Source organism: Octodon degus, unplaced genomic scaffold (genome assembly GCF_000260255.1).
Source record: "Octodon degus isolate 3935 unplaced genomic scaffold, OctDeg1.0 scaffold00022, whole genome shotgun sequence".
NCBI classification, from domain to species: domain Eukaryota; kingdom Metazoa; phylum Chordata; class Mammalia; order Rodentia; family Octodontidae; genus Octodon; species Octodon degus.
Window position 1 is genome coordinate 8,789,444 of NW_004524598.1, and position 4,170 is coordinate 8,793,613.

The 4,170-nt window shown below is 42.5% G+C and overlaps 1 protein-coding gene across 3 annotated transcripts in view; it reads right to left on the bottom strand.

Annotated features, from left to right (window-relative positions):
- Nucleotides 1–4,170, bottom strand: part of Ankrd6 (ankyrin repeat domain 6) — a 210,953-nt gene that overhangs the window by 136,365 nt on the left and 70,418 nt on the right. Inside the window, exon 1 of one of the 3 annotated variants that reach the window (XM_023711924.1) lies at nt 564–612. The exons of the other annotated variants lie outside the window; for them this stretch is intronic. The gene's annotated coding sequence lies outside the window, so the exon portion shown is untranslated. Of the gene's footprint in view, nt 1–563; nt 613–4,170 lie in introns of those variants that run through there. 3 annotated transcript variants of the gene reach the window in all.

A 4,170-nucleotide genomic window follows, 5' to 3' on the forward strand; every position in this document is an offset into this window, starting at 1 on the left:
ATAATATTCAACAACAGAACTTAAAAAAATTGGGATATAACTATGAATGTCCATTTTGTATCAATGAGGCTTTAAGAGGTAATTATTTGAGAAACCTTTTAATTGTCTAACTTACTTGGTAATATGCCCCTTAAAGTGTTACGCACATCAGAGCTTTCATCAGTCAGATAAATTAAATTATGCTGTGGTGACAAACCCAAAATTTTAGTGGCCAAACAAGTGAAGCAGATTTTGCACTTACGCTACGTCTGCCTTGGGTGGGTTGAAGCCACTTCCTCTCCAACGTGCCCAAGCTGAGAGAAACCACCATCTGGAGCTTTGCCAGCCTCTGCAGCAAGGGGCAAGAGAAATCTGGAGGGCTACACACTAGTCATTAAGTGACCCAGCCAAGAAATGACATATAACACTGGTCACAACTCGTGAGAGGTAGTCACCTAGCCCCCAAAACACAAGCCACCACACGCCTGGGGAACAGGGAACTTTCACACTTCAGCAAACAGCACCTACGTGTGCACAGGGAATTAGGGGAGCACGTCCAGACTGAATCTGGCGCAGGCACTCACCAGCTAGACATTACCACGTGACCTCTGAAACGTTAACTTGACTTCTTTGTGTCCTAGTTTCCTCATCTGTAAATTGGAAAGGGTGTTAGTATTTACCTTGCAGATTTGTTATAAGATTAATGAGTGTCTCTATACACAAGGAATGTAGGGCCAGCCAGATAGCTCAGCAGACTAAAGTGCCTGCTTAGGCAGAGTGCAGTGGCCAGGGTTTGATCCCCAGTGTGCCATGGTGGGCCGTGGCAGGCCAGCCCCACTCCCGGGACACACTGAGACAGCCACTGAGACTGGGCGTGGTGGTGTGCACCTATAATCCCAGCACTTGGGAGGCTGAAAACGAGAGAATCACTACAGATCTGATCTGTGTAGTGAGACCCTGTAGACCCTGTACTAAATACATAAAAATAAAATAAAATGTATCATAAGGAATGTAAAACAGTACCTGGTAAATACTAAGACTATAAGGGTTACATTTATTTTGGAAAATTTTTTAAAGGCAATATATTTTATTTTTCTAATTTAACAGGCACTGCAAAGCATACACGTACAAAGAAGCTACAAAATAAACAGCAATCTTTATAAACAGGAAACCAGGGTTCCCAGGTCTTACTTGACTTAGCCTTGAAGTACCTGGCCAGTCCCTAGCCTTCTAGTTTCTTATCTTTACAAGAAGGGGTTGTCCAAGTGATTTCCAGAGCTCTCCCTTGCCAAAAGCTATGAATCTTTGGCTAATGAGTCACTGACGTGGCTACTGTGGTATTCTACATTGTTTACTCTGCTTTTTGGCCATAAAAGAGGATCCTCCCCTTCACATCAAAAGAGCACTAAGACTTTCCCACCTGGTTCTGAAAAGGGATCCTTTCTCAGGTCCCCCCACCACCACCAGGCAAACCCTCCAGATCTGGAAAAGCACCCTGGGAAACTGTGGGAGAGAGGCAGGTCTCTGGTATACATCAAAGTAAGCAGAGGGGCGCCCCAGGAGCATGGAGAGAGGCTAACAATCACTGACAGGGCAGCTGACCTCCCCTCGAAGAGCGTGGCCAAACTGGCTCCTCCTCCCCCTGGGGAGGACTTGAAAACCTTCCAAATGACTCAACGCCCTTCCCAGTCTCTCCTTCACCTTCTGCACATGTCCTAGACAGGGAGAACACCAGGAGGAGTGGTGGCTGTCACTCTCATAGTTTAAAGAGGGCCAAACAGTCCCATAAACTTTCTGTCATTCAATCTAGGATCAGGAACAAGAATATAAATTTTGCCTCTGTTATAATTACATAATATAATATGTATTAATAGCACATATTATATAATATACAATATTATATTTTTTATTTTTATATATTCTCATGGTTTTTTTTTTTTTTTTTAAAAAGAGGCTCATGGCTCAACAATTATCAACTCTCACAATTAAACACTTTTCAAAACTGTCCCTGGGGGAAAAAAAAAAACTGTTTCTGGGTTTTAAGGCTCTTTCCTTTGTGTCATCAAATTTGATTTTCATAAATTTTCTTCCCTTTGCAGGCAAGCAAGACTGGGCTTGGTGGTTTGCCTGTAATCCCAGCTCTTGGGAGGCTGTAAACAGGTGGATCACCAGGAGTCTGATCTAGTAGTGAGACCCTGAGCACCCTGTAAGCCCTGTCCTAAATACAAATCAAAAAAAAAAAAAAAGGGTGTGTTTGGCTTCCTCTGCAGGCAAGCAGTACGGGCCCATTGTCCTTCCTTGAGCTACCAAATGACACACAGCCATGAGACCAGGTCTGGATGCTGGGTGAAGCCCCAGGAATCACAGTCCATAGTTTCCTGGAGTCATGTTCTTTTTTTTTTGTACTGGGTATCAAACTCAGGACCTTGCACTTGCCAGGCAGGTGCTGTGCCCTGGCCCCTTTATCTTTCAGTTGAACATGAGGCCCTCCCCACGTTCTGCTGCTACCTGGTCATGAGTTACTGGCTTTCAGGACTGAATATACAAACTTCTTTTATAATTACTGACTCTCAAATATTTGCTCTAACAATATAAAATGGATTAATGAAAAAAAGGATTAATGAAGGTGCTATTATATATTATTTTACTATTTCCAATACTGTAAATATTAATAATAATCATATATATTAGTAGCACATACTTCTCTTAGTTTTAGCCCAATCTTCAAAAAGACATTAATCTGGCAATTTGGTTTTCTTGGTCGGAAAAACTCAGAAACTCAAATGTTTTTTTCCTTTTAGAAACTCAATTTTTTAACAAATTACCATTACAACAAAAGCAACCTAGTTCCTCCGATGAGGCCCCCAAACACCAGCTTGCTCTACTCTGCACTTTACTGTTTGTTCCATCAGTTAGTTCTTAGCCTAATTAAGCGAGCCTAATTCCCTGCTGCTGTAGCAGGTAATGATTAGAGAAATATGATCAACTTTTCCTGAATATGCTCAGCACAGAACTACAAGACCTAGATAGTTCTCTGCTCCTGAGAAGTCAGACTGGTCAGACCACTGTGAAAGCCAGTCTGAATTTTCATTGATGTTCACTGGGACCTGATGCCGCCTCCTGCATATTTTTACTGTAGAAATAGTGTGCCAAACTTCCTGTTGATGCCAGAGATTGAGAATGTATTTTTAGATAAAGAGCAAATAGCCCAGTCTTTTTATATAATGACATGAACCATAAACACATTTGGCAGTAAACAGAAATCCAGACCCATAATTTTCTTCAACTAACCAAAGCTGAAATTTGCCCATAATTAATTTGAGGCCCACTTTCTTCATTTTTGATATCAGAGATGGTCATTGCAATGTTAACAGAAGCCATCCTACTACAAAGTACACAGAACAGTCCCATAGATGAGCTTGGAAAATACTGGCGGCTGGACCCAGTGTTCATGACAGATCCTTGTTTGTGATTCATGCTGTATCTTCTACACTGACCAACACCACAGGTCAGGGAGGAAAGGCCTCGTGGTACTCAGTGCAGAAAAGCAGGAAGGGTGGGACCTCATCCATGCCCTGGCTGGAGGGGGCTGAAAGCTAGAAATTAAGTTCTCAGACTCCACACGTAACGACTCTTCAGTCTGCTATAGTAGGCCGACTATTCTAGATTTCACACACGAATGAGATCATGTAGCATTTGCACATTGCCTGTATCATGGGCATTGTGCCTCTAGGTCAATGATGACAAACCCATGCCATCACTGCCTACGTTCATCTTTGAAGTCACAAATGGTAGGATTTCCTTCTTTAAAGGCTGAGTAGTATTCCTATAAATTTACATATGGGCATATATATGCATATACACCTATACCAGGTTTTCTTTATCCATTCATCCATCTATGGACACTTGGGTCATTTGAATCTTGGCAATTACGTATATTTCCTGCAAGGTACATGGGAATGCAGACACTGCTTCGATAGTGACTTCACTTCCTTTGGGTATATACACTCGGGACAGGCTTGCTAGACCACAAGGCAGTTGTAGTTTTCATTGTTTGAGCAGCCTGCATCTTGTTCTCTATAAGGACTGTACCAGGGGCTGGAGAGATGGCTCAGTGGTCTAAAGCACCTACTTAGAACAAGCTTGGCAAAGCATCAGGGACCGCGGTTCAATCCCCCAGCACCACATGCC